The following is a 23,039-nucleotide window of genomic DNA, read 5'->3' on the forward strand; positions in this document are numbered from 1 at the left end:
ACTGAAGCGACTTAGCAGCAGCAGCAGCAGTGCTCAGTTGCAACCCTGACTCTGAATCTGACTCTGCAACCCTGTGGACTGTAGCCTTCAAGGCTCCACTGTCCATGGGATTTCCCAGGCAAGAATACTGAAGTGGGTTGCTATTTCCTTCTCCAGGGGATCATTCTGACCCAGAGATGGAACCCGTGTCTCTTGTGTCTCCTGCTTTGCAGGCAGATTCTTTACCACTGAGCTACCAGGGGAGTCCCAATAACTGGCCTGGAATAAACTAAAGACACAAATGACCAGGAAGATTGAGTTCAGAAGTCTGGATCAAAACCAAGATAAATCCTGACACGTATTTTATTTCAGGAAAATTTCCCTCTTCTCTAATGACTCTCGCTTATGGAAGAATTACTTCACATCAAAGAGGTGACCCACCTGGAGGAAGGATTTTTCTTGAGCAACTCAAAGACTGAGGACACATGTGGGATCCACTTCTAATTATTCAAAAGGTTTCTCAGATGGTGGTTCCAGGTGTGTCCCTTACAGTAGGGGGGAGTATGGTGTAGAGTGTGAATCTCTCTGCCTAGGGATCTGATGGGTCTCCCTGGACCCCCAACCTTTGAGAAGCAAGGGTCTGGGATGGAAGTTCATCTGAGCTTGGAGAAGGTTTCTGAGGAACCTGAAAGTCCCTGCAGAATTTCAAGCTAATTGGTATTTGTCTTTGGCTTTTATCAGTTTCTCAAAGGACTCTCTCACTCTCAAATAAGTTTAAAACCCCAAGTTTGATACAATGTATTTTAGGTCTTTCCTGCCCCTGCCCCTGCCCCTCCCCTTTTTTAGGGTCAGGGTCGGTGGTGGGAACAAATCTGGTGGAGTTTCTTTCTTTTTTTTTTTTTTTTTATTAAGAAAGTGATTTCCTTAAAAAAATTTTTTTTTTAATTTATTTATTTGGCTGTGCCAGGTTTTGTTGCGGCACGCAGGATCTTTATTTCAGGATATGACGACAGAGTCGGCAGAAAAACTGCATCTTGTCTCAGCCTGGAGAGGTAAGAAAAGATATTCTTAAACAAAGTAGGGAATGTGGGCTGGTTGCCAGAAAGACAACCCCCAGTTTCTGGGGAAGGTAGAGGGGCTGGAAAACCCCATGGACGGAGGAGCCTGGTAGGCTGCAGTCCATGGGGTCGCTAAGAGTCAGACACGACTGAGCGACTTCACTTTCACTTTTCACTTTTATGCATTGGAGAAGGAAATGGCAACCCACTCCAGTGTTCTTGCCTGGAGAATCCCAGGGACGGGGGAGCCTGGTGGGCTGCAGTCCATGGGGTCGCACAGAGTCGGGCACGACTGAAGCGACTTAGCAGCAGCAGTAGCAGCAGAGGGGCTGGAGATTGAATTAGTCACCAGTGGTCAATGCTTTACCTGATCACACCTACACAATGAAACCTCCATTAAAACCTCCTAATCAATGGTGTTTGGAGAGTCTGAGATTGGTAAGCACAAGGTGTGCTAGGAGGGTGGTGTGACCTGAAACAGCATGGAAGCTTGAACCCTGTTTTATAGCCAGTCAGAATTATGGGAGGCCCAGGGCTTTTGACTGGCACCTGTCAAAAAGTGGAACACAGTCTGTGAGACTGAGCCCTTAAATGCTGAGGGACTCTGGGAAGTTAGTGTCAGAACTGCATTGAGTTGTTGAATACACAGTTGGTGTCTGGAGAATCAGAGAATTTGTTGTTGGTGGTGGAAAATACTCCAGAGTGAGACATTCATCATAGTGATTCTCAAAGCACATTCCCATGGAACAGTGGTGTTTGTGGAGCTGACTGAGGTTTTCTGTGGTGATTGGTATTTGAATAATGATAGTTTTTAAAATTTGCTGGAAAAAAAGTGTAGAGGTTCTCAAATTGTGCTTCATGAAAACAAAATTCAGAGATCCACTTAACACCCAGTCAGAGAGGCACATTCAGTGCCTGACCTGATATGAAATAACATCTGACTTGGTATCAGAGAACTCTGTTCAGCAGCAGGGAGTCCAGGTATTCTAAGACTAGTATGAAAAAGCAAGTAGAATTTGGTTCTGATTTTGATTTGGCTATTTATAAACATTTTCACCATGTGCAAATGTTTGACCATTTCTAAGCCTGAGTTTTCCTTTCTTTTACTAGTTTTTCTTTTCTTTCACCTAGTTTTTCTTTTCTTTCTCTCTCTCTTCCTTTCCTCCTTTCCTTTTTCTTTCTTTTTCCCTCTGTCCCTCCCTCCCTTCCATCAATTATTACCTACTATCATCTATCATTTCCATCTATCCATCTATGGTAGACAAACTTCTCATCAGTATCTATTTTCTTTTACTTCTAGGCATTTAGAACATATACACACACACCCTCCCTCTCCCCCTCCTTCCCTCCCTCACTGAGGAGAGGTGATGACTTGTGCTCTTTTCAGCAGAAACACTGAAGAGCTGGTGACAGTGTCCATCTTGCCTTCTCCCTGCTGACAGTGTAAATGTGATGCCTCAGCTGACTAGGGTCCCTGAATGAAGACATAGTGGAGCCCAGCCATTGTGGACTTTCTGTGCATGAGAAATATGCTGTTGTGTTAGGCCAGTGAGACTTGGGGGTTATTTGTTGCTTAACCCACCTTCACCTGACTAATGCATCATCTTGCCTTGTTCCAAAAAGAAGTTAAAGTAGCTTAAAAGAGAAATTGAGCACAGTAGGATAAAAAAATAACTGAGTAAATTAAGGATAATTTATAATAGCATTTACCTCACAGAATTATTGGGAGAAGACATAAATATTTATCAGTTGTGATTGACAGTAGAGGTAACAATATGAGACTTTAGTTCATTTTTATGTTTGGATCTTTCTTTTGTTTTTCAAGATTTATGACATTCTTTAATGATAAAGAAAAGGGAAATTCCAAAGCTCTTGTTCTTACTTTAAAAAGAACTTCACAAGTATTATACTTTTCAGAAAACAGATAACAATTCAAATATTATTACAAGGGCAATGAATTATTAAATGAATCAGTCAGAAATGGAGAATGTTAGAACTTACAGGTTACATTCACAGGACAAAGTGGGTCTTTCTATATGATGGTCCCTCCCCATCCCAGAGACCTCTTTCACTTTCTGCTGTGCTCAGGGAGCCCTTCCTTGACCCACTTACTTATAATTACAACCCAGTTTCTTCCACCCCACCTACATTATCACCCTAGCTTACTTATTTTTTCCATTGTACTTATCACTATCTGCCATACTACCTCTTTTTAAAATTTATTTGCTATCTCCTCCAACACTGGAATGGAAGCTCCATGAGGACAGAGGCCTTTATCTGTTTCTGTTTGCTGCTGTATCCTCAGCACCTAGAACGGTGCCTGCCATTTAGTGTCAGTGCTCAATAAAGTTTTTTGATTAAGTTATTGACTTGATAGGAGTTTCCAGAATCCTTAGTGTAGGCACCAAAATGGAGAAAATAGCCAATTGCCTGGCACTCTAGAGTTCGTGTGAGCAAGACATACACACCACACTGAGAAATGCCTTCTCCATGTACACCCTCCTTGACCCTGTCGATCCATACCTTCCCTGTCTCTTCCCTTTTCAGTGTTCTGGTTGTGAAAGATGCTACCCACTAGACAGACTTCAACAACAGTAGTAATGAAAAGTAAAATTAAATAATGGTTAACATTTATTGAGCACTGATGATGCGCTTGCTTCAAGGCTAAGTACTCCCATTCATAGTTTAATTTGAATTTCAAAAACTCTAAAGTTAGTACTATTATTGATATTTTCCTTATTTTAATGATGAAGAAATTGAGGCTTGAAGATGACAAATGATATCCTTAAGGCCATATTCTGAATAAGTGGCAATGTGTGTGTTTCAGTTACCTTTGCTCTGTAACAAGTCACCAAAAACGCAGTGGCTTAACACAGTTTACTAATATTTGTCATGGTTCTGTGGGTTGAAAGAGTTCAACTGGCTGGTTCTCGCTTGGAGTCTCATATGATGGACCTCTTTGTATGTAGTTAGATGGGTTCTGAGAGTCAAGATGGCTTTCACATGTCTGGCATCTCAGGTGGGACACGAGGGGACTCTGTCTACATGGCATCTCCCCATTGTTAGCTTAGGCTTCCTCCCAGCACGAGGCCTCACGGTAGTCCGACTTCTTGTGTGATGATTAGCTTCTTATGAATTGTCCTTAGAGTCACACAATGTCACTTCTGTCTCATTCTATTTGTTGCATTGTAACAACTCAGTTTCACTGTGGGAGGTCATAAATACTGGGAGGTATGGGTCATTGGGAGATTATTTTGGAGGCGTGCTATCATGTTGGGATCTCTAAACCAGACATTCTGAACTCCAGCTGCTGCTGCTCCTGCTGCTAAGTTGCTTCAGTTGTGTCCGACTCTGTGCGACCCCATAGACGGCAGCCCACCAGGCTCCCCCGTCCCTGGGATTCTCCAGGCAAGAACACTGGAGGGCGTTGCCATTGCCTTCTCCAATGTAGGAAAGTGAAAAGTGAAAGTGAAGTCGCTGAGTTTTGTCCAACTCTTAAAACCCCATGGACTGCGGCCCACCAGGCTCCTCCATCCATGGGATTTTCCAGGCAAGAGTACTGGAGTGGGGTGCCATTGCTTTCTCAGGAACTCAGGCTAAGAGGTTGGAAACCCATTTATCAAGATAGAATAGCAGGTGACATGTGAAGAAGGAAGCCTTAGCAAGACAATTTAGATTGGAAAAGATACTGGTGAACTCAGATCAGATCAGATCAGTCGCTCAGTCGTGTCTGACTCTTTGCGACCCCATGAATCGCAGCATGCCAGGCCTCGCTGTCCATCACCAACTCCCGGAGTTCACTGAGACTCACGTCCATCGAGTCAGTGATGCCATCCAGCCATCTCATCCTCTGTTGTCCCCTTCTCCTCCTGCCCCCAATCCCTCCCAGCATCAGAGTCTTTTCCAATGAGTCAGCTCTTCGCATGAGGTGGCCAAAGTACTGGAGTTTCAGCTTCAGCATCATTCCTTCCAAAGAAATCCCAGGGCTGATCTCCTTCAGAATGGACTGGTTGGATCTCCTTGCAGTCCAAGGGACTCTCAAGAGTCTTCTCCAACACCACCGTTCAAAAGCATCAATTCTTCGGCGCTCAGCCTTCTTCACAGTCCAACTCTCACATCCATACATGACCACAGAAAAAACCATAGCCTTGACTAGACGAACCTTTGTTGGCAAAGTAATGTCTCTGCTTTTGAATATGCTATCTAGGTTGGTCATAACTTTCCTTCCAAGGAGTAAGCGTCTTTTAATTTCATGGCTGTAGTCACCATCTGCAGTGATTTTGGAGCCAGAAAAATAAAGTCTGACACTGTTTGCACTGTTTCCCCATCTATTTCCCATGAAGTGATGGGACCGGATGCCATGATCTTCATTTTTTGAATGTTGAGCTTTAAGCCAACTTTTTCACTCTCCTCTTTCACTTTCATCAAGAGGCTCTTTAGTTCCTCTTCACTTTCTGCCATAAGGGTGGTGTCATCTGCATATCTGAGGTTATTGATATTTTTCCTGGCACTCTTGATTCCAGCTTGTGCTTCATCCAGCCTGGCATTTTGCTTGATTTACTCTGCATATAAGTTAAATAAGCAGGGTGACAATATACAGCCTTGACGTACTCCTTTCTCAATTTTGAACCAGTCCATTGTTCCATGTCCGATTCTAACTATTGCTTCTTGACCTGCATACAGATTTCTCAGGAGGCAGGAAAGATGGTCTGATATACCCATCTCTTGAAGAATTTTCCTCAGATTGTTGTGACCCACACAGGTAAAGGCTTTGGTGTAGTCAATAATGTAGAAGTAGATGATTTTCTGGAGCTCTCTTGCTTTCCTATGATCCAATGGATGTTAGCAATTTGATCTCTGGTTCCTTTGCCTTTTCTAAAACCAGCTTGAAGATATAGAAATTCTCAGTTCATGTACTCTTGCTGTCTTGCTTAGAGAATTTGAGCATTAGTTTCCAAGCATGTGAGATGAGTGCAATTGGGTGGTAGTTTGAACATTCTTTGGTATTACCTTTCTTTGGAATGGGAATGAAAACTGACCTTCTCCAGTCCTGTGGCCACTGCTGAGTTTTGCAAATTTGCTGGCATATTGAGTGCAGCACTTTCACAGCATCATCTTTTAGGATTTGAAATAGCTCAGCTGGAATTCCATCACCTCCACTAGCTTTGTTTTTAGTGATGCTTCCTAAGGCCCACTTGACTCTGCACTCCAAGATGTCTGGCTCTAGATGAGTGATCACACCATTGTGGTTATCTGGGTCATGAAGATCTTTTTTGTACAGTTCTTCAGTGTATTCTTGCCACCTCTTCTAAATACCTTCTGCTTCTGTTAAGTCTGTACTCTTTCTGTCCTTTATTGTACCAATCTTTGCATGAAATATTCCCTTGGTATCTAATTTTTTTGGAAGAGATCTCTAGTTTTTGCCATTCTATTGTTTTCCTCTATTTCTTTGCATTGATCACTTAGGAAGGCTTTCTTATCTCTCCTTGGTATTCTTTGGAACTGTGCATTCAGATGGGTGTATCTTTCCTTTTCTCCTTTGCCTTTTGCTTCTCTTCTTTTTTTTTTTTTTTTTGCTTCTCTTCTTTTCTCAGGTATTTGTAAGGTCTCCTCAGACAACCATTTTGCCTTCTTGTATTTCTTTTTCTTGGGGATGGTCTTGATCACTGCCTCCTGTACAATGTCATGAACTCTGTCCATAGTTTTTCAGGCACTCTGTCTATCAGATCTGATCCCTTGAATCTCTTTCTCACTTCCACCGTATAATCGTACGGGATTTGATTTAGGTCATACCTGAATGGTCTAGTGGTTTTCCTTACTTTCTTCAATTTATGTCTGAATTTTGCAATATGGGATCATGATCTGAGCCACAGTCAGCTCCCAGTCTTGTTTTTGCTGACTGTATAGAGCTTCTCCATCTTTGGCTGCAAAGAATATAATCAAGCTGATTTTGGTATGGACTATCTGGTGATGTCCATATGTAGAGTCTTCTCTTGTGTTGTTGGAAGAGGGTGTTTGCTATGACCAGTGCATTCTCTTGGCAAAACTCTATTAGCCTTAGCCCTGCTTCATTTTGTACTCGAAGGTCAAACTTGCCTGTTACTCCAGGTATATCTTGACTTCCTACTTTTGCATTCCAGCCCCATATTATAAAAATATACCTTTTTTTGGGTGTTAGTTCTAGAAGGTCTTGTAGGTCTTCATAGAATCATTCAACTTGAGCTTCTTCAGCTTTACTGGTTGGGGCATAGATTTGGATTACTGTGATATTGAATAGTTTGCCTTGGAAACAAAATGAGATCATTCTGTCATTTTTGAGATTGTATCCATATACTCATTTTCAGACTCTTGTTGACTATGAGGGCTACTCCATTTCTTCTTAGTGATTCTTGCCCACAGTAGTAGATATAGTAGTCATCTGAATTAAAATTGCCCATTCCAGTACATTTTAATTCACTGATTCCTAGAATGTCGATGTTCACTCTTGCCATCTCCTGTTTGACTGCTTCCAATTACCTTGATTTATGGACCTAACATTCCAGGTTCCTGTGCAATATTGTTCTTTACAGCACTGGACTTTGCTTCTATCACCAGTCACATCCACAACTGGATGCTGTTTTTGCTTTGGCTCCGATCTCTTCATTCTTTCTGGTGTTATTTCTCCACTCTTCTCCAGTAGCATATTGGGCACCTACCATCTTGGGGAATTCAACTTTCAGTGTCATATCTTTTTGCCTTTTCATTCTGTTCATGGATTTCTCAGGGCAAGAATACTGGAGTGGTTTGCCATCCCCCTCTCCAGTGGATCATGTTTTGTCAGAACTCTCCACTATGACCCATCTCTTGGGTGTTCCTATACAACATGGCTCAGTTTCTAACTCAGCCTGAGTTAGACAAGGCTGTGGTCCATGTGATCAGTTTGGTTAGTTTTCTGTGATTGTGGTTTTCATTCTCTCTACCCTCTGATGGAGAGGATAAGAGGCTGATGGAAGCTTCCTGATGCTGCTGTCTTATAGCTGTGCTCTTTCTTGTGTAGCCATTCTCATGCCCCTAAGACAAATATTTTGGCTGACATATCAGCCCACTACAGATGTTGTTCTGCACACAGAACAGCTCCTTATGATTCCCACATAATCCTTTTTAGCTCAAGGAAGTAGTGTACATGTGCATTCCATTTCCCTCAGATGTTTGCCTTTGTTCCTGATTTCTGGTCTTTGTGATACTCCACTGAGCTGTCAGATAAGCTTCTAATAAATATACTCTCAGCACTTTCCTCAGGGAATTACTCTTTCACGAGCTCTCCCTGCACTGTGTCTCATAATCCTGTGTGTTTGTGAAAATTATTTCAGTGCAACTCCAACAGAGGAGGGCATGGCAGCCCACTCTAGTATTCGTGTGTGGAGAATCTCATGGACAACCAAGCCTGGTGGACTATATAGTCCATAGGGTTGCAAAGAGTCAGACATGACTGAAGTGACTTAGCATGCAAACATTCATGGTGGCCCTATTTTTACCTCTGTACTGCTCTCCATAGTGACTGCACCGATTGACACTCTCATTAATGGTGTAAACGGGTTCCCTTTTCTCCATACCCTTTCCAGCATTTATTGTTTGTGGACTTTGACGATGGCATTCTGACTGATGTGAGGTGATACCTCGTTGTAGATTTGATTTGCATCTCTCTGATAATTAGAGATGTTGATTGCCTTTTCATGTACCTCTTGCCCATCTGTATGTCTTCTTTGGAGAAACGTCCGTTTAGGTCCTCTGCCAATTTCTTTATTGAGTTGTTTGTGTTTTTGATATTCAGCTGTATGAGCAGTCTGTAAATTATGGGCTGCCAGTTTGTAAATGCTGCGCCAGATCTCAAAGCTCATGCCCACACTCACACAAGACCCTCACGGAGGTGCAGGCTACTCTGCCTGACTGTCCAGTTTCATTTCACACTCCTGCCAACATCCATGTAGTCAGCAAGTGTTTATGATTCCTGCTACATTCTAAGTATGTTCTAGGTGCTGAGGGTATAGCAGAGAACAAAACAAAGTCCCTGCCATCAGGGGACTTACGTTCTAGTTAGGGGAGACAGACACAAGCAAAAGTACAAAATGACAGATGGCACCAAGTACCATAGGGAAAGTCAGCAGGGTAAGCTCCTGCCTGGCAGCCTGCAGAACACGCCTTGCTTTCCTGTTCTGCTCTGTGTCTGCTGGGAATGACTCTCCCTTCCTTGGGGCTTAGCTGCTCGAGACCCATCACAACCTCTGAAATATTTTCTATGACCCCCACCCTGCCCATGGAACATTGGTGACCCCCATCCTGGTTTATGTGGCACCTGTCCCTGCTCTCACCACAAGGTTTAAGTATATAATTACTTTTCAGTATCTCCCACCAGACAGTGTGTAATCATTCGAAGACTTCTGTATTTCCTTCAGTTCAGTTCAGTTCAGTCGCTCAGTAGTTTCCGACTCTTTGCGACCCCATGAATCCCAGCACACCAGGCCTAACTGTCCATCACAAACTCCCGGAGTTCACTAAGACTCATGTCCATCAAGTCAGCGATGCCATCCAGCCATCTCATTCTCTGTCGTCCCCTTCTCCTCCTGCCCCCAATCCCTCCCAGCATCAGAGTCTTTTCCAATGAGTCAGCTCTTCGCATGAGATGGCCAAAGTACTGGAGTTTCAGCTTCAGCATCATTCCCTTCAAAGAAATCCCAGGGCTGATCTTCAGAATGGGCTGGTTGGATCTCCTTGCAGTCCAAGGGACTCTCAAGAGTCTTCTCCAACACCACCGTTCAAAAGCATCAATTCTTCGATGCTCAGCCTTCTTCACAGTCCAACTCTCACATCCATACATGACCACAGGAAAAACCATAGCCTTGACTAGACGAACCTTTGTTGGCAAAGTAATGTCTCTGCTTTTGATTATGCTATCTAGGTTGGTCATAACTTTCCTTCCAAGGAGTAAGCATCTTTTAATTTCATGGCTGCAGTCACCATCTGCAGTGATTTTGGAGCCCCCCCAAAATAAAGTCTGACACTGTTTCCACTGTTTCCCCATCTATTTCTCATGAAGTGATGGGACCGGATGCTATGGTCTTCGTTTTCTGAATGTTGAGCTTTAAGCCAACTTTTTCACTCTCCTCTTTCACTTTCATCAAGAGGCTTTTTAGTTCCTCTTCACTTTCTGCCATAAGGGTGGTCTCATCTGCGGTTATTGATATTGCTCCCGGCAATCTTGATTCCAGCTTCTGCTGCTTCCAGCCCAGACTTTCTCATGATGTACTCTGCATATAAGTTAAATAAGCAGGGTGACAATATACAGCCTTGACGTACTCCTTTTCCTCTTTGGAACCAGTCTGTTGTTCCATGTCCAGTTCTAACTGTTGCTTCCTGACCTGCATACAGATTTCTCAAGAGGCAGATCAGGTGGTCTGGTATTCCGATCTCTTTCAGAATTTTCCACAGTTTATTGTGATCCACACAGTCAAAGGCTTTGGCATAGTCAATAAAGCAGAAATAGATGTTTTTCTGGAACTCTCTTGCTTTTTCCATGAGCCAGCGGATGTTGGCAATTTGATCTCTGGTTCCTCTGCCTTTTCTAAAACCAGCTTGAACATCAGGAAGTTCACGGTTCACATATTGCTGAAGCCTGGCTTGGAGAATTTTGAACATTACTTTACTAGCGTGTGAGATGAGTTCAATTGTGTGGTAGTTTGAGCATTCTTTGGCATTGCCTTTCTTTGGGATTGGAATGACCTTTTCCAGTCCTGTGGCCATTGCTGAGTTTTCCAAATTTGCTGGCATGTTGAGTGCAGCACTTTCACAGCATCATCTTTTCAGGATTTGAAATAGCTCAACTGGAATTCCATCACCTCCACTAGCTTTGTTCGTAGTGATGCTTTCTAAGGCCCACTTAACTTCACATTCCAGGATGTCTGGCTCTAGGTCAGTGATCACACCATCATGATTATTTGGGTCATAAAGATCTTTTTTGTACAGTTCTTCTGTGAATTCTTGCTACCTCTTCTTAATATCTTCTGCTTCTGTTAGGTCCATACCATTTCTGTCCTTTATGGAGCCCATCTTTGCATGAAATGTTCCCTTGGTATCTCTTGGTATTTCCTTAATATTTTATAAATATTTGACAATCAAAGGGACATCTTTGTGAAGGTCTTTAGTAAGGGAGTTGCCGGGTGGGAGGAGAATCCTGCTCTCTTTTCTTCATGCTCTTTCCCAGTAAGAAAAGCATTTTTTTCTGCTGTCAAATCACAGAATGGTGCATGTGGTTACCTAGAAAACCAGGTTAAAGGACACACATTGTTTGTGTCCTTTGGTTTAGGGGCAGCTTCTTAATGAGTGTAAAATACTGTCTTGTATTAGTGAGTCAAAGGAGGCAAAGCTGACTTTCCCTGGTTGTGAAACAGATACTAGTGTACCCATCATTTGCACATTCACATATCACATTTGCACGTTCATATTTGCATATTCACACACACACCACACACATAAGATGAAGAACATATGTCCTGTGCCAACAGGCTAGGACTTAACCGTGTGTACTTACTCGGTATGACTTAGGTAAACAGGATGCATATTTATGACTGACAAGCATCAAACACTGATCGCTGCTCCTGGCACAGCTCCACCTCTGACCAGCGCGTCTGACTTGCTGCGCGCTGTGGTCGCATCTGGCTGCCGCCGCCTGAGTTTCCGTGGTTAAAGCATCCTTTGTCTAAAATTCTGAGAACCCCAGTGCCGGTGCCTAGAGGCTGGCTCGGTTTTCTAGAAGACGCAGGGTTGGGGCTCCCTCTGCCCGTGTGCTGCCACCCCTGGAACAAGATGAGGGCTGATTTTCTGTTTCTTGAGTGGAGCACACTCTTGTTCCACTGCACTCTGGAACACCTGAGATCTGGAGCCAGACCACAGAGGGCTGTGGGCAGAGCAGCCTCTGATGTGTCTCATCTCTGGAAACCCTGACTTTCAAGCTGTGTCAGAGCCGCCCCAGAAGAAAGTGACCAGGCTTGAACCCCGGGTGAGGGGAGGAGGAAGGAGTGGCCTTGGGCAGCTGGGCAGCTGGCTGGGAAGCTTGTGCCTTGAAAGGGTGGCAGCAGGGAAAGGCTCACCGATGGGCATTACTTGTGTGTGCCTTACGTTGGAAGAGGAGGGCTAGTCATGGATGGGACAGTCAGGGTTGCAGCTGCCACTGACCTCGCTGCTGGGGAACGGGCAGAGCCAGGCTGGCAGGACTGTCCAGGGGTTCTGATCACACTGAGCAAGGGAGATTCGGGTCACAGATCAAATCTGCAGTTTGTCTTCTCTTCAATTGTTTATTTGCTTCCTATGAGCTTTAAGTTGAATGCACCCAAACTTTTTTTTTTTTTAAACATCAGGTTAAATGAGTGAAGGTAATTCTTTAAGTCCCATGTCAGAGTAAACCTCCTCAATGAAGTATTTCCTCTGCTCCCAGCTCTGTCCATTCCTCCACCCTCAGTCCAAGTAGGATTTATTCCTTTTTAATACAACACTAATTTTAAGGTGTCTAGAATATTTATCACACCTGTAATGCAGTTACTGTTACATGAGGACTTCTCTGCTTCAGCGCGGCTTTTCTAACCACGGGGAGCCTGAGCTGGAGGACTGGCTTGCTCTGTCTGCCTCCCTGAGGTGGGTGGTGAGGGCGTCACACGTAGGAGCTCAGTGATGAAGAAAGGAGCCAAGGGGCTCTGAGATGTGCTCCTTTCCCGGGCCCACTGCGGGTAACCAGCCACCAGCACTGTCCCCATTCAGGGAAGGAGATGGCCAGGAGATCTTTTAAAAATGTTTCAAATAAATGCGGTTGTTAGAACACACAGTATGACATGGCTTCAGAAATGTATCATGGTTTTTTTTTTTTACCATTTGATATTGTTTAATTATTAGGAATATTCAATAGAATGAGTGCTATACATCATATATAAGTATATACAAACACATTTGTGCATGCATGCATATTATATATATTTTTTTAAGTTAGTATTTTATGAAATCATAACTAATCGATGACATCATGACATCACTGTGAAGTCTTTTGACTGCCCCCAACTTTTATAGCCGTTTTATAATCTGAGAGCTACACAAAAGGTCCCCCCACTGGTGGTTTACTGTGTAAATTCCCTGAGGACAGGGTGTAGCTTGTGTCCACTGTATGCCTACGGTGGTTTGTAGTGCCAAGTGCTCGGAGCTGTTGATGGAATGACTGATTGATTCCTGGCTTTATGGTGGCACCTCAGTCTAATTTGTTTTTTCTCTCGACTTCAGATGCGGGGGGTTGGGGAGGAGGGAAGTGGGACTGATGATTATCAGGAAATCAATCAGGAAGGGCAATGAGAATTCAAGCCATCTGCCCAAAAAGTAGGATTGCAGTCAGTCATGAAGGTCTAATGTTGTGCTTTTATCAAAGGACTGATGTCCACCCTGTTTGTTCTGGATAAACACAGGGAGGGACAGAAGTCATAGAAAAGGAAGGACCTTGAGATCGGGGATAGCTTTTATTAAAAAAAAAACAAACTTGGGTTTTGAGCAATAGAGAAAATGTGGCTGATGATGAACCCTGATTCAGACGTCTTCAGGTGCCTCTAAAATACAAATTATGTTCTGGGGACCTGGAAAGCATTGTGGGAGTTAGAGGAGGTGAAACCTCATGAAAAGCAGTTTCATGTTCTCACACTGAATTTCACTGGAAGGTTAGGTGGGTGGAGGTCTCTCTGTCAGCTCAGGATGAGCCATGCTCTTCTGGTGAGCTCTGCTCTGCCACCTGGCAGCCCTCATTTTTCGGGCAGTGTTGACCTTTCCTCTTCTCACGGACTGGCAAGACTTAGGCCAGTTGCCCCAAACACTGTCACTGCCCTTTCATTACAGATCCTACTCTTTTTAAGCAGCCACAGAGATTTGCACTTTCTCTTGAATTGTTTCCTTGCTTCATATGAATGTTCAGTTGAATGGACCCAAACTTTTTTTTAAAGACATCAAATTAAATCAGTGGAGATAATTCTTCAAGTCCCACCCCAGAGTTAACCTCCTCAATGAAATATTTCCTCTGCTCCAACTCTGTCCATTCATCCACCCTTCTTGTTATGGGTTTATTAGGTCTGTTTTGGTTTTAAGTGACAGAAACCCAATTCAAATAGGTTTGGACTTAAAAATAAAATTTTATGGCCCTTGCAGTTTATAAAATTTAGGGGTAGATCTCCAAGAGTAAGGGCCCCTAGAATCAGATACTCTGGTAATATCCTCAGGTACTTACCTTTGCCCGCCTCTCAGCTTTGCTTTCTTAGACACTACCACATAGATGAGTAGACAAGCAGGTCTAGGCCTCCTCTCTATGTTACAAATAACCCCTGAAGAGCAAGAGTACTTCTTTCCTAATAGCTCCAGTAAGGTTCCAGAGCTGCTCAGTAATGGCCTAGCTTGTGGCACTTGGCCAGCTCTGACCCAGTCACTAAGGCCACTAAAACTCATGGTTTACTGACCAAGTCTGAGTCCTGAGTCCATCCCTGGAGTACGATGGCATCCAGGTGGAATCAGCTACAACTGAATCACAGAGACAGAGAGGGTGGAAAATTTCTCAAAGAAAATTGGACTGTTGTTACCAAAAATGGGGTGATGATTACAGAGTGAATTACATTACAGTGAAAAAGTGCAGGTACTCTGTAAAGATTTCTGCATCCTTCCTACATGCAAGAGTGTTCTCTAGAAACATGTCTTTCCATCTAAGCTTTAAGGGCTGGGCTCCTAAAATTGTGTCTCCCATTCCTCAATACCATCCTGGTTCCACTTAAAAGCTGGTATTTTTTTTTTTTTAAGAAAGTTGGATATTTTCTTGCAGAGGGTGTTCATCAAGAGGGAAAATACCATTTCGTTTTTTTTTTCCTATCCAGTGAAATAATCAAGAAGCACAATCTGTGCTCCTCAGTGAGGACAAACAAAGTTTCTGAAACCATCTGGGAACAAAAGATCATTATAGATTTATCTGAATGGAACCAATATGTCATGTGGATGGAGCCCCATATCCAGGGTGATCAGGGTGTTTGGAGCATGTGGTCAGATATACCTGGCCTTGACGAATGCTGGGAGACTGGAGGTTTTGGCCCTGACTCTGCCACTCACAACCTGGGTGAGACTGAGTAATTTACTTCTTTCCTGGTCTTCCGTTTTCTCATCTATAAATATTAGGTTTGGGACATTTTCTCTCTGGGGTACTCCATTTTCTTTCTGAAGTATTTGATTTTTGGTAGACACTCAAAATCCATAATGCTCTTAATTATGGAGTAATTCACTTCTTTTCTGGGCTTCCGTTCTCTTATCTCTAATGTTAGGTTTTGGATGTTTTATCTCTAGTGTACTGCACTTTATTTCTGAAGTATTTGATTTGGGGCTGACATTCAAGTCTACAATCCTCTGGGTTATACCTCCTCCATATTTGTATATGGCAAAACTTGAGCACTGCAAGATTAAATTTTAAAAACTCCTTTCTGCTAGATTGAAGAAGAGGAATGTGAGTGACAATAATGCTCAACACTTCTTTCAGGACAAGAGATGTCCTAAGTCACGGATATCTTCAGATCCAATGTGGGCTAGGCTTAGTTTCTGGGACACAGTCAACCAACTATCAATTGTCCACTGACCTTGTGACATGAAACTGCCCACAAAATGAGCAGATGCCTGCTGTGTGCCTAAACATGGAGGATATGAGACAGGAAGGGAGAGAGACATTTGTGCACAGGAAACAAGAAATTGTGTCTATTTCATGTTTAATCATTCTGAGATATTTCATTAATAGAAATGAAATACTGCCAGCCACGATGCTCATTTCAGTTTGGAAAGCTCTTTTATCTCAGATTTCCAACTGGACAACTAAGAAGTTATACTGGATGATCACACTGTTGAAACCCAAGGCAGGTCCATGCTAGATAGAGAGTGAAAGAAAGAAAGAATGAACTGATGGCTGGATGCTAAGATGAATTTCAGTTCCAGCTCCATGGCTGTGAGCACAGGGATCTCTCTTCAAGAGGGAAGACAGCACATAGGTACAGGAAGATATGAAAAAAAGTGGAGAAAACAGAAAATACGTGTCTATAAACTGGAGAAAGGGGCTATGGGACAGGAGAAGAGATGTTTGAACCGAGAGGTCATAATACTTAGCTTCTGCCCCTGAGACCTGTGAAAGGAAGTGCTTCCTGCCACCCTTTGACCACTTCCTCAGTGTCCCTCCCACCGCAGTCCCCTTACTCTTCAACTCTGTGGAGTTGGAGTTGAAACAATTGACCGAAGGAGTGTTGTGGAAATGAAACTGCTTTAGTGGCCATCGTCACTGGGTTCTTGTCTGTATCTTTATTCTCTGCCCAGCCCTCTCTGGGCCCTCCCTCTGTCCTGTGTGGTGGTATGGGTTAATCTGAGCCCAGGGAGAGTGAGCAGGGCCGTTGCAGGCTGTTAAACACACTCACATGTGCACACACACACACATCCTAACTTGTGTGTGAACCTGCATTCTGTGTCAGCTGTCAGAATGTAGGTTCACACACGGGTTAGGGTGCAGACGTGAGAGCAAGCCTTGCTGTGCAGGAACAAGGATGGTGCAGAGCTGCAAGATAAAGGAAACCCCAGCACCTCTGCTCTCCCCCCGGAATCCCTACCCTCAGAGGGTTGGAGCCCGAGGAGTGCCAGACCCAGGGCTGAGGTCTCCCTTTCTGTACGGTCCAATTACCTTGATATGTGAGTGATATGTGAAGATGAAGTGCATTGTAGGATTGGGGTTCTCACAAGTTAGGTATCTGCAGAGAGGAAGTTGATTCAGCCAGCGGGTCAGTCACTGTTCTGGGGATGCATTTAGGTATCTCAGTGTCCGTGAAAACCAGTTCCGTGAGGGGCAGGACAGACCTGCTGTGGACAGCAAGATGCAGAGGTTAACCTCTGTATGGTGATGGGGGCAGGTTTCTGGAGCTGGCAATAAAAAGACAGGCAGGCTGGCCTCTGCAGTGGTGAAGCATGGAACAGGAGATGCCAGGTAGGTGCCTTGGTAGATCGATGGGGCATTTACCAGGGGACTGGAGCAAGGTGCCAGGGCATGGCCCTGGAAGGAGAATCTGGCAGGGCAACAGGCCTAGGGAAGACAACAGCGAGCAAAGCAGGCCCGAGTGTGAGAGGAATGGGCATGAGGGCAGGGCTTCAGGGATGGGGGAACAAAACCCCATTCCTGGATGCAGTGTATTATGGACACTGGAGCTGGACAGCCTGTGTTTGAACCCAGGCCCTGCCACTCTTTTGAAAAATGATTTAATCTTTCTGAGCTTTGGTCTCCTTATTGCCAATGGGGATATTTAACCTAACTGGGTTATTTTGAGGAACTGATATGATAATCTACATAAAGGATCTGATTCAGTATCTGGATACTCTGTGACACTCAGGATCCTATTTTTTTGGCTATAGTTTATTATTTTATTTTTTTGAATAAGGACTTTCTCAGTTACCCATTGTCTCATAAAAGACACAAGAGCTAAATATTTTTATAGTGGCATACCAGATATACTCTCTTCTAAAAGTTACAGACATATGTTCTATTTGATTTTTAGCAAAGGTTAAGAGAATAGATGTTTTATTGGATGCTCACTATGTATTTTTTCATTTAATCATCAAATCACCACATAAAGTATATTGTCATCATTACCCCCATTTCACAGATAAGACATCTAAGGTACAAACATTACATAACTTATTCGTCATAATGTAGTTTAGTTATAGGTACAGATTTAAGCCCCGGTGTGACACTAGATAAGCATTGCTTGGGGCACCAGATGGTTGCTGGTCGATAAGAATAAGGGTATGAAGTTAGAGCACGGCCTGTAGCCCCAAGGTGACAGGAGAGCAGGTCTCCTGTTATTTCCTGTTCAGAAGTTGGTCTGGTCCCAGAGCTCAGCCTGCAGTGTCACCACCTATAACGTGCAGTAAGTTTTGGGTGAAGAGGTTAGACGGATTATGGAGCCATTGGGGCACCAGAGCTGGGAAGTTGTCTGCCCTCCCTTGGCTCCTTGTTGCTTAAGGACTGATGCTCCGGCGTGCTGACTCGGGGCTGGCCAGCCCACGGAACATGGGAAGGACCAGATGGCGCCACGCAGTAAGTGCTGTAACTGTGTTCTTCCGCGTCTTGGTTTTTGTCAGCTGCAGCTGATTTTCTGAGGATTTAGTTTCCTGTTTGGGTGGGAGATGCATTAAGTCCATTTTGGACTGATTTTTAAGAGCAGCAGCTTTCAGCATTTCAGTTTTAGTTTTCTGGATGACTTTGTCCTTATGGCACGGGATCTTGGGAATCTGATCATGCCCAGTGTCCACGCACCTGTCTCCCTCTTTTTGTCCTTCTTCTTGCCAGTCCCTCCAGTCTCCTTTCCCCAGTTTTCAGCCTCCCTTTCCTCACTAAATCTTTATCTTCTGGCTCGTGGCTCTTTCACCTCCACCTTCCTCTGTCCACACCTTTTCCTATCTGTCTTTTGATCTTTTAACCAACTTCTCCCTTATCATATATAGTCTTTGGAGTAGAGGGGACCTCAGAACATCTAGTGCAGCCTGAGCCCCAGCTCTCCGCCAGCACATCGTTATCCCAAGCTTAGGAATCTCCCGGAACTGGGAACTGACCCCAGCCCAGGGTGGCTCGAGCCGTGCTTACAGCGCTGTGACTGTAAGCACAGTGGGGCCCCACTGATGAAAGAAGTTGTTCCCTCTGCCTCTGAGAAAGTGGAACCTTCTACTGTTTGGTACTAGTTCTCCACAGGTCTATCTAGACAAGCAATACTCAGGGGATATTTATTGAACATTTCCTGTGTGCCAGCCTCTGGGCTAGAGATTACGGATTGCAAAATTGACTTGAAAGTGTCCCAAGAGTTAAGATGCTTTTGTTTAGGAAATAGACTAGATTTCCAATGACATGGTGTGTTGAGTGCTATAATAAACAAGCTGCAGGAACCTTGAAGGAGGAGGAATTCACTGTGCCTGGGAAGGCCTCACAGAGGAGCTGATGTCTGAGCTGACTTTGGGAAGAAGAGTTTACCAGGCAGGACTTGGGGATATGGGGCTCCATCAGGCAGCTTGACTAAGATCAAATAGAGTGAGGTATTTAACTGGAAGGAGTGAAGGAATGGATTGGACTGATAGATTCCCTGTGGAGACGGAAGAAAAAATCACGTGTAACATGATGTAGAAACCACACACAGGGAGGTGCGAGGAGGTCAGGGAGCAGGAACCCTGAGGAGTAGAGGTGTGGGGGTCCAGCACTTCCTGTTGTGAGAGGATGCTTTGCTGGGTTCCGGTTACCTCTTCTGTTAATAGAGGCGACAGAAATACCAGGCTGTCTGTCTTGTGGTGGAGACAGTAGGGGGTGGAGTCTGAGCATTCAGTCCAGGTCTCAGTCGTGGAGTACAGTGCATTTAGGGAGGTAAGGCGAGCTGAGCAGTTGCGAGTGTGGCTTCAGACACAGGTAGACCTTATGAAACAGGAGGCATGGAGAAGTGGGGACTAGGAGTTTAAAAGTGAGAACAAGAAACTTCCACATGGAATTCAGGTTCCCTAGAATGATAAATAGGGATTTTGATGGTATGTATTTGGGGAGGGGAACTTATTTGTCAAAGGCATGTGAGAATTTGCAGGGATGAGGGGGAAGTGATGAGAGGAAAAACCTAGCGTCACAGTGTGGTCTGGTAGGAAGACCTGAATTCATGTCTAAGCTCAGCCTCTTCATAGGTAATTTAGCCTCTCAAATCATTTGTAAAATGGAGATAGGATAATTCTTATCATGGAGGGCTGCTTGAGGGTAAAATAAGGTAATGTATAGAGTTCTTGCTTCCATGGGGGCTCAGATGGTAAAGAATCTGCCTGCAATGCTGGAAACCTGGGTTTGACCCCTGGGTTGGGAAGATCCCCTGGAGGAGGAAATGGCAACCCACTTCAGTATTTTTGGCTAGAGAATCCCATGCACAAAGGAACCTGGCGGACTACAGGCCATGGAGTCAGACATAACTGAAGCAACTTAGCATGAAAATGACCACAGGGACAGAACTCACCAAATTCAGAGCTCCTGAAGGAGTTGTGTTTGACCATGGCTTTGTCTTTGCACCCTTCCATGCTGCTTGGCTCCTGTTAGGTGCTCAAGACATGTATGGATGGAACTGAACAGAAACAAATGCTTCCTGTGTTTCATTTCCAGATGTAGAAGGTGTGGTAGGGAAGCACCAGGAGATAGGGTGGGATTTCTTCCTAGTTCTTCCTCCATACTGGTTGTGGTTTGGGGAGAATCCTCTTACCTCTCTTGAGCTCAGGTCCAAATCTGTGAAGTTAGGGACGTGAGTCAGTCAGCTCTTCCCTATTCCAGCATTGATGTTCTAGGACTTTACTGTAAGGTTTCAGACTGGTCAGACATTGCTAGTTTGCAAAGAAAGCTCAGTGGAGAATACCTCATTTATCAAATTGCAAACTGGTACAAGGCCTAGGGCTTTTCACTTACTGGGGTGTGGCTGTCCCGCCGTCGGTAATAGACAGTGAAACATATCCAGACTCAGAGGCAGTAGGCTCAAATTTTCTTCTCCTGAGACCCTGAGGTTAGAAGGCTCTTCCAGCTGCATAGCCCTGACTAACATCTGCTAGACACTCAAAGGAAACAGTGGGTGACAAAAACAACGACTTTGACATTTAAGTCAGTCCTTAGTACATGTGACCGTCCCACAAACCCACCATGGCACCATGATAAATGTGAGAAGCATTTCAAACATCAATAAAGGTTCTTAAAAGAGCCCACAAGACCTAGGTCTTTCCAGTCTTTTTGCACTTCCAGTTAATCATTGAGCTATAACTGGCATATAGCACTGTATATGTTTACGGTATACAACATAATGATTCGACATCATTATGAAGACATCATGAAATAATTATATACATTATATATACATCATGAAATAATTATCACAAGTTTAATGAACATCCATCATCTTTTATAGATGCAAAATTTAAGAAGTAGAAAAAAATTTTTTCCTTATGATGAGAACTGTTGGGATTTCCTCTCTTAACAACTTTCATATATAACACAGTGAAAGTGAAAGTTGCTCAGTTGTGTCTGACTCTTTGCCACCCCATGGACTACAGCCTGCCGGGCTCCTCTGTCCATGGAATTCTCCAGGCAAGAATAATAAAGTAGAAAGCTGTTCCCTTCTCCAGAGGATCTTCCTGACCCAGGAGTCAATATATAACATACAGCAGTAATTATATTTATTATGTTGTATATTATATCCCTTATACTTATCTTACAACTGGAAGTTTGTCCCTTTTAACTGCCTTCATCCAGTTTCTCCTCCCCCCAAAACGCTGCCTCTGGTAACCACAAATCTGATCTCTTTTTGTATGAGTTTGTTTGCTTTTAGTGCCATGAGCTACAATGCCATGTTAGTTTCTATTATTTGATATTTCTATATATACTAAAATGGTCACCATGATAAGCCTAGGTACAATATGTCTGCATACAATGATACTGCACGATTCTTGACTATAGTCTCCTCACTGTACACTTCGTATCTGTGACTCACTTATTTTACAGCTAGAATTTTGTACTTAATCTCCCTTACCAGTTCCTCCTCACCTGCCCCAACCCTCTTCTCTGGCAACTACCTGTTTTTGCTCTGTATATAGGAATCCGTTTCTGTTTATTCATTTGCTTTTTAAAAAAAAAAAATTTATTTATTTATTTAACTGGGGGATAATTACAATACTGTGATGCTTTTTGCCATACATCAACATGAGTCAACCATAGATATATGTGTCCCCTCCCTCTTGATCCCCACTTCCACCTCCCTCCCTACCCCGTCCCTCAAGATTGTCACAGAGCACCAGCTTTGGATTCCCTTCATCATACATCAAACTCCCACTGGCTCTCTGTTTTACATATGGTAATGTATATGGTGGTGGTGGTTTAGTCACTGAGTCATGTCCGACTCTTGTGAGCCTATAGACTGTAGCCCCCTAGTCTCCTTTGTCCATGGGATTTTCCAGGCAATATGTTTCAATGCTGTTCTCTCAAATTATCTCACCTTCTCCTTCCCCCACTATGTCCAAAAATCTATTCTTTATTTCTGTGTCTCCTGCTTTGTTTTTTAGATTCCACATAATAAGTGAAGTCAGATAGCACTTGTCTATCTCTGCGTGTCTTATTTTACTTAATATCCTCTAGGTTCATCCAGGTTGTCACAGATGGCAAGATTTCATTCTTTTTTATGGCTGAGTAATTTTCCCTTATATATATCTTCTTTATCCATTCATCTGTTTCTGGGCACTTAAGTTATTTCCATATCCTGGCAGTTGTAAAAAAAAGGTTGCAGTGAACATAGGGGTTCATATGTCTTTTTGAATTAGTTGTTTCCTTTTCTTCAAATAAATACCCAGGAGTGGAATTGCTGGATCATATGGTAGTTCTGTTTTTAATTTTTAAAGGAATCTCCATACTGAGTTTCATAGGAGCTGCACCAGATTACAGTTCTGCCCACAGTGCCTGGGTGGGAGTTCTCTTTTCTTCACGTCCTTCCAAGCACTTGTTGTTTGTTGTCTTTTTGATAATAGCCATTCAGACAAGTATGAGATAATTTCTCATTGAGGTTTTGACTTGCATTTCCCTGATGATTAGTGATATTAAGCATCTTTTCATGTGCCTGTTTGGAAAAATGTCTGTTCAGATCCTCTGCCCATTTTCAATTGGTTGGGTTGTTTGTATTTTTGATGTTGAATTGTGTAAGTTATATATATGTGTGTGTGTGTATGTGTGGTTTGTGTATGATATTAACCCCTTATTGGATATATTTTTTTGCAAATATCTCCTTCCACTCACTCCCATTTAGTAGGTTGACTTTTCATTTTGTTGATAGTTTTCTCCATTATGCAAAAGCTTTTTAGTTTGATATAGCCCTATTTGTTTATTTTTGGTTTTGTTTCCATTGTCTG

At 43.4% G+C, this 23,039-nt stretch overlaps 1 protein-coding gene across 2 annotated transcripts in view; it reads left to right on the top strand.

The window, feature by feature from the left end:
* Positions 1-889: 889 nt before the first annotated feature.
* Positions 890-23,039, top strand: part of FASLG (Fas ligand) — a 48,086-nt gene continuing 25,936 nt past the window's right edge. The window contains exon 1 of one of the 2 annotated variants that reach the window (XM_070768184.1): positions 890-1,031. The gene's annotated coding sequence lies outside the window, so the exon portion shown is untranslated. Of the gene's footprint in view, positions 1,032-16,862; positions 18,187-23,039 lie in introns of those variants that run through there. The other variant, XM_070768183.1, reaches the window with a different exon arrangement.

Source organism: Bos indicus, chromosome 16 (genome assembly GCF_029378745.1).
Source record: "Bos indicus isolate NIAB-ARS_2022 breed Sahiwal x Tharparkar chromosome 16, NIAB-ARS_B.indTharparkar_mat_pri_1.0, whole genome shotgun sequence".
Taxonomy (NCBI): Eukaryota; Metazoa; Chordata; class Mammalia; order Artiodactyla; family Bovidae; genus Bos; species Bos indicus.